Raw genomic sequence first — 12,017 nt, forward strand, 5'->3', positions numbered from 1 at the left:
AAAACAAGTGATACACGTTTTTGTCTCCAATTAAGATGAAGGGAATTTTCTTCTTTGACCACAGTGTTTCACACAAGGTAAGCTTTTCATTTGATATGACCAGATCTTCTCAGTTCCCAGCTTTAGTTTGTATTGCCTATTTGTTTAAGGCAAGTCACAGACATTCATTTCACAGCCCACAGTTCAAAGGTTCCCCTTAGAAAAGCTTCCTAATCTCTTTCTCTCTTTTCTGGGCCTTGGTTTTCTTGTTCCTTTAGGTTAAGTGTTTCCCAGCATTTAAGATTTTATCTTTTTTTGGTTTCACATTAATAAAGGTTTAATGATAATCTGTTTGCCTCAGCCTGAAGGCTTAGCAAAACTGAAACAAAGGAAAAGGGATTCTTATCTTACTTAATGGTTTTTTGCTTGAGCAAAAATTATCCCTTCAGAAATTCTGCTTCTACAAAAGTATTTCTTTAGAAAGTGCCGAAAGAAGAACTTTCATGTCTTTTACCCTGAAGAAGGCCACCTAAGAAAAAGCAAATCATTACAAGAATCTGAAAGAGTTTTTTAATTTTTATTTTTTCCTCTTTTTGGAAGGTCTGGCTGGTGGAGGGAGGTCCCCATTTTTCTTTATAGGATAGGAAAAACTTTCCTCCCGTCTTTGGTTCTTACGGTAATTAAGGTATAGAACTGTTTCTGATTTCCAGTCCATTCCCTTTCACTCGAGTTGTATTATTTTCTTGTTTTCTAAAAAAACTTCTGATTTCACATCTGCCAACTACCCTCATTCTCATCAAAACTTCAGCTGAAAAACCTTTCACAAAGCTTTACTCTCTTAGAGAGGCCTAGCTGAAATTCCTTCCATTCTTTCGTTTTAATTAAAAGCACCTTTCCTGTAGGCAGTTCCACTGTAAAAAATCATATTCTAAAAGTAGATAAAAAGCAATACGGTGAAAGTAGAAACAAACGGGAGGGAAAATGAAAGGGGGAGAAAGGGTGACGTGTTTTGGAATCTGTAACTGTAAGCTCATGGTGGGTGGATACTCGTACATTAAGTAACTAGTTTGGCTTTTATTTTTAAGTTCACTTCTCAAATCTTTATTCACACTCCTTTCTTCTAAAATTGACAGAAGTACAGAAGGCAACATCACACAGTAAAACTAACCAGAAAACGTCCATCTGGCATGCCTTTCAGGAATCCAGCCCACTAATATTTGCTAAGGGTTTCATGACTCAACCCTCCAAGATGCCGCACAAGGAAGAATTTCCACATTTTGCAGAACTGCCAAATCTCATTCACTGGAGCAAAGGCTCCTCATTTGGGGCTCATTTTTAGACAGTTGTTTATTTGTTTATATACTGTTAAAATCTCCCTCAGCGGATGGAGTTTGTCATGCATTTCTAAATAGTGAGTAAACATATTCTTCCACCCCCTCCCGGCAGGACACGCTTCAGCATTTTGGCCACTGAGCCTAGTTGAATTTCTCTCTCCTTCCTTCCTCCTCCCCTCTTCCCACGCAGCCTAGTTTTATTCTTCCTTCCTTGGTTTTATTTCTTCCTCTTCCTCCCTCTTTTTCTTCCTTCCCTACCTTCAGCCACATCTTTCAGCCTCATTTGTTCCTTGGAGGTTTTATTCTCCCCTCTTCCTCTATTCTTTCCTCCTTCCCTCTTCTTCCCTCCCTCGCTTCAGCTACTTAGCCCCATTTGTTCCTTCCAGGCTCCACTTTCTTCTCTTCCATTGGTAATTTGTCTAATTTACTCCACTTGAAAAAAGAAAAATCTTGCTTTATGTTTGTATCTTCTTCCCTTCAAAATTGTTCGTCTAAGTTCTTTATTATCTCCTCCCTCCTATTTCAAAATAACAATTAACATTTAGCGAGTGCTAAGTGCGGGCAGGATGCCAAGCTCTCTCGCCCTCTCTCTCTTGAGGGAGGTACCTTTATTATCCTGTTTCATAGATGAAAAACAAAAGCACGTTATTCAATTGTAACTTGCATAAGTCACGAAGCTATAACCAGGAATTCGGCTCTGCAAGCATGCACTTTAAGAATTCTTTTAAAAGTTTTATTAGATTCAAAGACTATGTATAAAATATATACACCTTATACACGAAACATATCTTTTGATGAGGCACCACGGCGGCAAGTTTCCAGTTTTGCCCATTAAAAAAATAAAAAAATTCCTTCCCAATTTTTGAGGCTTCTGCCATTGAACACGGCTGCTCCCGGCCCCTCTTCCCACTTGGCTCGGCAAACGCGTCTTTTATTATGACTCAGCCCAGCCCGTTCCTTGCCAAGCTGCTGACGCTCCCGGCGGAGAGGACGGGGCCGTCGCTCGGGGGCGAGGGTTCGCGCCGCGGCTCGCGCCCGCTTCTCCCGCTTTACGGCTGCTGAAAATCCGGCCCGGCCCGGCAGCCGTACCGCAGACGAGCCCGCGCCTGTGCCCGCGCCGCTCAGGTAATCGGAGTTCTACTCTTTTCAAAGTTTTGCCAAAACAAGCTCCGCGCTCTGAGGCGGCGCGGCCTCGGCCGAGCTGTTCGTGTCTCCTTGCTCCCCACGCTTACCCAGACTGGCGCGACTGCGCTGTTGGCCGCACCCTTGTGAGGGGCCCGGGGCGCCGACCCGTCGTGAAGTACTGGGGCCGGAGGGCGCCCAGCAGGCGGCGGGTTCTGAGCGACTCCGCGGGGTGGCGCGCGGGGCACCTGGCTCCGGCAGTCCGCGGGCCGCGCTGGGCAAAGGAGCTCCCACCCCGCTCCAAGGCCCCCGCCCACCTCCCGAAGCCGCTTGTCTTAGGAGAGGAGCGTAGCAGCTCCAGAATGCCCGCTTCTGATACGTTCACACACGTATGCAGTGCACGCCGGCTAGCGGAGCGCAGGTAAAGAGCGGCGCCGCGGACGCGCGCGTTCCAGATGGCGCGCAGCACAATTCCGCCCCAGATCTTGGAATGCCGCTCCAGAGGATACGCAGGATGGTTCTCTCAAGGAAGTTTATGAGAAGCCATAGAAAGAGCAGCCTGGGATCCGAGCTTGCGTTGCTGGTTCTACCGTAGCGTCTGGCTTACTACCACATTTGCCCTACAGTTGCATTGCTTCATAGCTCGTCCTCCCTATTTTCCCCCACGTTATTTGCTGCTTTTTTTTTTTTTTTTTTTTTCCATTTTTCCTTTGTATTGCGTCTCTTGGTGCCTTGTGTTCCTTTCCCTTCACTTTTAGAATAGCAATAGAATAACATACAGTAGCCTTTACATTTCAACCTATGGTCCTTAAGATGTCTTTACTTACTAGGGCTTGCATCCTGAGGAGTGTAAAGGATTAATTGTGGATTAAGCTGCTGTACTGAAAGTTGTGCTGCAGTTATCCCTGCAGAACAGAGAAGATAGACTTTTTTTTTTTTAAACCACTCTAGAACGTTAAGATAATGGTGTTGCTTCTGTTGAAGGAATATAGCTTGAGAAACATTAAAAATTATGTCATAGGATCCTGTAGTATTCGCCCCAGTGAGTTTAATTTGATAACGGTTCTTTGTCATCTGTGAGTTAGATTCTGTGCCAACTGGTGACAGGTTAAGAGAGAAGAGATTCCGTTCCTACCCTCAGGAGAAGGGACCATGGTGAGCACTGGTGTAATGCTACAAAGTGCTCTGGGAGAATGGGGGAGGAAAAACTTAAAAGGAAGAGTTGGGTTTTAAATTGTAGTTTTGGTATTTAGGTAGGATTTTCACCATTTCTTCCCACGCCTCAATAATTCTTAATGAAAAGGGGAATTATTTCAACAGTACTTTTCACCTTTATCTTTTTAGAGATTTTTTTTTCTCCTTTATAATCGGCAGTAATGTCTGATCTCAAGACTTATGGAAAGTGTAAAAGTAACACCTCTTAATAAGAATGACGTAATGCATTCCTAATACCACACAGAGTATTAAAGACTTTTAATGTAGGACGACTAACAAGAATGAAATGTAATTTATTAATTGCTTACATAAAGCATTGTCATATTTATGTAGAGCACTCAATACTTATTAGTCAACAGTTGTTTATTGATTGCTTCCTATGTGCCAAGTAGTGTTCTTGACACTGGAATAAAGCAAAGAAGAAACCTGCCTTCTTGGAATGGAGGGAGACAGTATTAGTACTTAAGAAAAATATAAGGTGAAGCCATAATAAGTGCTATGGAGTTATTACATAAAGCAAGAAAGAGAGTGTGTGTGTTTCGTAATTTAAAATAGGATTTTAACGGAAGTCCTCTGGAGAAGGTGACATTTCAGTAGACTTGAAGCAGTTGAGGGAGTGAGCCATATGATATTTGGGGCAAGAGCTTTCCAGGCACAGAGAAATATCAAGTGCAGAGGCCGGACATATTGCTGTGTTCAAGGATCAGCAAAGAAGCTTGCGTAGCTGATGTGGAATGGAGGATAGAGGAGAAGTAGGATATGGGATTTTAAATGTCATAAGGGCCGGATAGTACTACATGGTCTGCTAAGCCATTGTAATGATAACCTTTACTTGAAGCCATTTGGATGCCATTGGAGCCTTTTGACTAGAGGAATGACGTGATCTAATACATCTGTTTGACACCATTACTCTGCCTACTGTGTTGAGAACAGACTGAAGAAAGCAAGGATAGAAGCAGGGATAACCGGCTATTATAATTCATATGACAGATCTTGGTGGCTTAGACTAGGATGATAGCAGTGGAGGTGGTGAGTAGTTCAGATTCTGTGTATATATTTTGAGGTGTATTCCTCAGGGTTAGCTGAGATATAGGATATGAAATGTGAGAGCAAAAGAAATTAAGGAGGATGTAATTGCCTAAGCAACTGAAAAGATTAACTGAGATTAGAAGGAATAGGAAGAAGACGTGGTAATTAGGATTAAGAATCTGGATTTGGATATGTTAGGTGTTAGATGGGTTTTAGATATTCAAATGGAAATGTCAAGCAGGCAGTTAGTTGGAAGACCAAGCTAATGGCATACACTTAGAACTCTTCACCATATAGCGGGTTGTAAAAGCAAAGCGATTGAATGAACTCATCAAAAGTGTGTGAGTTTAGAATATTGAAGATGACCAAGGACCAGACTTTACGTCATAAAGTCTGGTATATAATGGTGTATGTCAGCATTATGAGATGAGGAGAAACCAGAAAAGGAGTCTGAAAAACAGCTGCATTCCAGGTAAAAGGGAAAGCAGGAGATTATGGAATCCTGGAAATGTTTCAAGAAGTAGAGGGCTGGTCACCTGTTTTAAAGATGAGGATTGAGAATTAGCAAAGGAAATCATTGATGACCATGATGTTGGCAGTTTTCATGGAGTAAGTAGGCGTGAAAGCTTGTTTGTAATGTGTCTGACAGAGTAGAAGGAGAGACACTGAAGAAGGTGATGGTATACATCTCTTGAATATTTTTATTGAAAAGGGAGGGAGGACATGGAGTGTTAGTTGCAGGACTAGATGATGTAAAGAGAGTTTTTAAAGTGTATGAAACAGTGGAATGTTGTGATACTAATGAGAAAGAGCCAATAGAGAGGAAAAAATTGATGATGCATGGCACAGAGGGGAGTAGTGTTCATGAGGAGATGAGAAAGGATACATGTATATAACAAGAGAGGCCGTCTGTTGCTAGAGTTTACCTAGAATTAATGAGAGAAGGAAAAGTGTGTGGGCCCAGATGGAGGTGGGGAATGTGAATGTTCTATTTGAATCCCTGCTCTTTTCTCATTGTTTATGAAAGCCAGTTGTGGTACATGAGAAATTTGTAGGAATCATTACCATTTTTCCCATTTGGTCAGGATTATTTGATGAAAGAATACTTTGAGATTCTGAGAATTGCTTGAAACAGAAAACTTTGTGCATTGTTGAGGACAGAAAGGGGGGATTTCTACCTTGAGCTTTGCTTAGGAGAAGACTTAAAGAGAAAGTTGAGATTACAAGATAAAAGGGGAAAAGGAGGAAATAAGGTAAACTAAATCATATGATGAAACCTGAGAAGGGATCTGATGAGGAAGTTAGCAACATTGAATCTCACCTCCTGTGGAGCAGATAGCTACGGTAAAGTTCTAAGAACATTACCCTTATTATCAAACAAACCCTTTTCTGTTTAAGTACCAAGTGTGATCAAATGGGAGAACAGCGTTATCACCAGTGGTCAGCCTAATTATAGAAAGGTGGTGTTAAATCTTGGAAGATATGTTAGCTAGGATTAGATTTCAGATTGGATTTTGAAAATGTAAAAAATGATGATTGGCAACAAATATCATTTGAAAATGATATGAAAAAGACTGGATTGGCAACAAATAGGTTGTAGATGTATGGTGTGATTTTGACAACATTACTCATAGATATTGAGCAATTTGACAAGATGAAGAGAATTGTTAGAGTTGGAAATGGAACCTTGTTTGAGATGATTTTTTTTTTCAGTTATTTAGGGACCATTTGTTTCTTGAATTCTTACTATAAAACAGGGTTCTGCATAAAGTCTTCGCAGGGGATGGTGATAACCACTATGTAAATGACATGATCTCTGCCCTCAATTTACCATTTTTAGTAGAGTGAAGAGAAGGGAATATATGTAAATATTGCAATACAATTGATAAATGCCTTATGAAGAGTACTGAATGCTTTTAGGTTGTTACGTTTTCAAACATTTTTCTTTTATTATGGAAATTATCAGACACACAAAGGTAGAATGGTATAATGAACCCCAGTATACTGAGGAGTACGTCTCGTTAGTATATTTCATGATTGGTACAAAAGATTAGGAGTTAGGGGCCTAGAATTGTAGTCCCAGTTATGTTCCCAGGTAGTTTTGTGCCCATGTCTTTCCTGGCCTTCAGTTTTTTACTGAAAAATGAAGAGGCAGCTCAAGATCATTTTTAAGGCTTCCTACAGTTCAAAAATATTATGATTGTATAGTTTTTTTACATGGTACGTTCAAAGAAATAGATGAGAGAGTTATATAGGAGAACTAAGTTTGTTAAAGGAAAAATTAAGCTCCCCTTCTACTTCTCTTTCCACACACATATATAACTATTAGATGTCATCAGCATGCACATAGGATGTAACTATAAAATTAATGTGATTTACTTTTATGTGTAATTTATTAAAATAGTGATATTTAGTATGTACGTAGTAAAATATATGATCTTATGTTTGTGTGTTTTCTATTTGTGTAACAGAGTAGATATTTTTTCCCTTTGAGCCAAAAAACATGCAATTGTATGAGAAGTGAGTCTTGATGAAGTCCTTGACCTCTCTGATCTGCTCTGACCTGCATTGTGTCTCAATTTTTGTTTGTTTTACCAAACAAAATTTGATTCATTGCTTAATTTGTTTGCCAGTTAAAAGCAAACAGTATTTCTGAAATCAGGGTTTTCTGTTTTGCACTCTTGCATGGGCTATTGATGTCAGACAAAATTGTAATTTAATTGTTTTGACATTTTGATCTGAGCAGTTCAGATAAGAAAGGTGATTTATCTTGCCTAGAAACCTCATGTTTGAGCTCAGCATGAGTTTTCCCTAACTGCTTGTTTATAAATGTGGTTTCTAAAAAAATTAGACTTTCATCATATTGGGAATTTATGCTCTGGGTATTAATTACCAAGGTACAATTTGATAGGAATATACTAGAGAGATATTTTAATTTTTAGATGGTCAGTCATGAAAAACTTTAGAAGTGCTACGAATCCTTTAAAACAGAGTGAAAATTTCATACTTTCAAACTTATTTTCATTGTATTTAATATCACATGTGAAATTTTAAAGTAGTATACAAATAGCTTTTTGCTTGTTTACAATCTTGGTATATAAAATTACTCATGAACTTTTTTAGTTTTAGGATTTTATTATATTGGTCAAACCTTATACTTTGCATAGTCTGTGTTTTTGTACTCCTGTGCATCAAGTACAATTATCATTGGGGATAAAGTCACTTCAAATAATGCATCCCTAAGGGATCATACTATCGCTTTAAATTGTGTGTGTGTGTGTGTGTGTGTGTATTTTCATTTTAGTTTAATATGATACTCAGTAATTTGACAGTTTCTTGGGGCATCCAGTTCTAACAAGCCCTGTATCCTAGTCTCCACCTGGGAGCAGGGGCCGTTCATGTTTTTGGAATCAAACCTGTAACATATTTCCTGCATGGTTATAGAACTTTCACAGTACTCAAACCAAAGTGAACATCTTCTGGGGCACTGTAACACTTTTTTGAAATGCTGGTTGTAGAAGCCAGCTTGAAATTTTTGATCACCTTCAGGTGATAAAAGCCTTTTTTCCTATCTTCTGGGATGGAGAGATCTGATGAAAAGATGAAGATAGGAACAACCTTAAGAAACCTTGTGGTTCTGGACTCCTTTTTTGTATTTAATTTTCCTCGAGTTCTGGAAAACTTTAAAAATAAAAACAAGGTATTTTCAAGTAAAATGACTACTAATTATGCAGGAAACCTACTCTTGTCTTTATATGTGTGTGAAAATACTGTGTTACTGGCACTTGTTGAGATAAGACAGAATGTGAGAGATCTTAGAGAGGCTCTTTTTACAGGAGTTACATAATTCCTACATCAGCCTTTTTGTAGTATGTCATAGTTTGAATATAGAGTGCCAGCAGTCATCTGTCTTCCAAGAATTTTTTCAAAGAGGCCCTAGTCTCTAGGGAATTAGTGGCTCCCTCAGAATAGGCCAGTCTGAATGATTTGTAAGTTAACACTCAGGAGCTGGAAAACAAGATGATGCTTCTCTAACTGGGGTACTCTGAGCTATGTTAGAGGGCTCCAAGCCATAGATAAATATGGCCATCTTTTTTTTTGTAAAATTTATTGCTATATTTTGGAGAAAGCAGTTAAATAATTTAACTGGCAAATTAAATGTTCAGAACCACTATTGAATGTGAATATGACATCCAGTGCAAAATACATGATTTTAAAAATCAAAGTAGTTTCTTACTTGTAGTAGGTTTCCATAGACTATATTTTCTGACCCCAGGAAAGGATATAGATTGGCATAAAGGTAGATAGTTTGTTAAACTTAACATTAATCAAAATACTGATTATTGCTTTTATCTATCTGCTTTGGTTTAGTTTGCTTTCCTGGTGTTTACCCACACTGATCTTTTACATTTCTGGGAAAAGTTTCCCTCTTTATTTTCCTCTGGCATTGAGATATGATTTCTGTGAGGAGCTGTATTTCCCTCTTCTCATTTTTTTGCTTTTTATTTTGAAATTATTGACCTACAGGAATTTGCCAGAATGGTATGAAAAGGCACTGTCTTACATTTTAACCAGTTTCCCCCACTGGCTACATCTTCCTAACTACAGTACAATATAAAAACCAGGAAATTGACATTGATACAATGTATGTGTATAGTTCTGTGTCATTTCATCTCATATGTAGATGCATGTAATCATCACCATAATCAAGATATAAAGCTATTTCATCACCACAAATATCCCTCTTACAGTACTCTCCAAAAGAGGGACTGAAAGAATCAGAGGTGTTTACTTTAGCAAAGGAATTTTGCACTTTCTTCTAAGTTTTGTAGTTTTTATGCAAATGATAGATCTTTTGGTATTTTGAATCATGAAAGAGAAAGATGAAATACTGTATTATCTTCAAAATGGAGGAGAATGTTACCAAAATGCCAGGGATTCAGTCTAGATTCTATTGCTCACCGCACAGAAAGCCAATCCATGAGATAAGTATTGCCAGGGAAGAAGGCTTTAATCAGGTGCTGCACCTGAGGAGATGGGATATCAGTATCAAATATCTTCCCTGACTAAAATAGCAGAAAAGAAGTATAACTATGTGTGGGAAAACAGGAATTAGGCAGGAGTAAGGAAGAGAAGTTGGTCAGCAGGAAGCAGGTAGTCCGTTCAGGCAATCATGATGAATGAGAGGTCTGGCGTCTTATTGTCTGGAGGTAGTGATGTGGTGAGTTTTGGTTTTTCTTGCTACTGTCTGGGAAGCCTGAGGGTTGGTTTCCTGAGAAACGAACTCAGATAAGACATTTAACTTTCTCAAGTTTTAAGATGGGGTGGATCAATATCTATGTTAATTCAAAGAAACCATAAACATCAGTTCTATAGGACAATTGGACTGGTTTCAAGAGCTTAAATAGTTGTTATAACAGATATTGTCATCTGTGAAATAAGTTCTTGAAGGCTCAGTTTCAAATTATCAAGAACTTTGATAATTTGAAGGTTAGACATTGATGTGCTTGAAGAATAAATAGGACCAGTTGATATGATGCAGTCTTATCCATCTGTGTGACCAATCTTTGTGTATGTGCTGGAATTAGCTAAATAAAACTTTAACAAGAAAATGGTGGAGTAAATAGAGAGGTCTTGTTGAACTTCCTAAGTTACCACACAGTTTTCTAGCTTCTTGTGAAACCTAGAATTGGAGGAAGAAAAAACAAAAAACATTTCAGCATTAACAAAAGCACTATTAATGATATTGTGCCACATTTAATTTTATAGTTGTTAATGTCTTTAACACCTACATTAAGATCATTTATTTTATTTAACCAATATTACATGAGGATAATTATTAGTAGTGTCTGAGAAATCCTTCTTGATAGATTTTTCTCAGAAATATTTCCAGACAATTTGATCCAAGATTTTAGTCCCATATATTACATAGACAGTATAAATGTATTGTCAAAGTACAGTTTACATGTATCTTAGTTTTAATAGTTTACAAGATATTTCTAGTTTATTTGAAAATTTATGATTTATGTATATATGAAATAGGTATCTTCTGTCTTTTTATTTTTGCTGTACAGCAATGCATTAAAGTCTGTTTGGAAGTTTGGAGATAATGTTGAAATTTTATACTCTAATAGTCATAGCCACTTTTTCATTAGTCCTTCTCTATTCTTTTTAGGTTACCTGAATAAAGCAAAGAATTCCTACCTCTCTTTTTAGTTTTTTTCCGTTATCTAAATGTTCCACATGATATTGTTATTGTAATGATATTTAAACATTAATTCCAGATCATTGTCATCTTCATTATATATGTCTTACCAATTTTTGAAAGTTAAAGCATATATATATACACACACATGTATATACACACACATGTATATACACACACACATATATATAATTGCTTTAATTTGCTATACTCATTTTGAGTTGAGTACATAGGAAGGGCAAGGCAGAGAGTGAGTGTTTTTATGTTTTCAGATTTAGTTGATCCCACCACTTGAAAAAAATGTGAATTTGTTACCAAAACACCAAAACACCTGCTGCTTGCCACATAGAAAGCCAATCACTGAGACAATGAGTATTGTCAGCAGAAAGCCTTTAATTAGGTGCTGCACCTGACGATATAGAAGATCAGTCTTAAATCCTTCTCTCTGACCAACTGAAATTAGGGGTTTATATAGCAGAGAAGAAATGTAACCGTGTGTGGGAAAATAGGAATTAGGGAGAGTGTAAGGAAGAGGAGTTGGTTCATAGGAAGCAGGTGGTTGCCTAGGCAATTATTGTAGGTGAGTGGTCTGACATGTCATTGTCCAGATACAGTGATCTGGTAAGTTTCAGATTCTTGGTGCTCTTTGGAAGGCTTAATGGTTGGTTTCCTGAGAAAGGAACTCAGATAGAACAAATGTAATTTTCTCAAGTTTCAAGACTGAGAGAGTCCGGGCGTGGTGGCTCACACCTGTAATCCCAGCACTTTAGGAGGCTGAGGTGGGTGGATCATGAGATCAGGAGTTCAAGACCAGCCTGGCCAACATGGTGAAACCCTGTCTCTGCTATAACTACAAAAATTAGCCAGGTGTGGTGGCAGGTGCCTGTATTCCCAGCTACTTTGGAGCCTGAGGCAGGAGAATCACTTGAACCTGGGCAGCAGAGGTTGTAGTGAGCTGAGATTGTGCTACTGCACTCCAGCCTGGGCAACAGAATGAGACTCTGTCTCAAAAAAAAAAACAAACAAACAAACAAAAAAAAACAACCAAAAAAAAAGAAAAAGACTGGGAGGGTCAATTTTTATGTTTTAACATGCAGAAACTATAAACATCAGTTCCATGAGACAATTGAGTC

At 38.4% G+C, this 12,017-nt stretch overlaps 1 protein-coding gene across 2 annotated transcripts in view; it reads left to right on the plus strand.

Moving 5' to 3' along the window:
• The first annotated feature begins 2,370 nt into the window (after positions 1-2,370).
• The window catches only part of NAALADL2 (N-acetylated alpha-linked acidic dipeptidase like 2), a 1,467,871-nt gene continuing 1,458,224 nt past the window's right edge, over positions 2,371-12,017 (plus strand). For both annotated transcript variants that reach the window (XM_065540193.2, XM_074031421.1), the window contains exon 1: positions 2,371-2,438. The gene's annotated coding sequence lies outside the window, so the exon portion shown is untranslated. The remainder of the gene's footprint in view (positions 2,439-12,017) is intronic.

Source organism: Macaca fascicularis, chromosome 2, assembly GCF_037993035.2.
Source record: "Macaca fascicularis isolate 582-1 chromosome 2, T2T-MFA8v1.1".
Classification (NCBI taxonomy): Eukaryota; Metazoa; Chordata; class Mammalia; order Primates; family Cercopithecidae; genus Macaca; species Macaca fascicularis.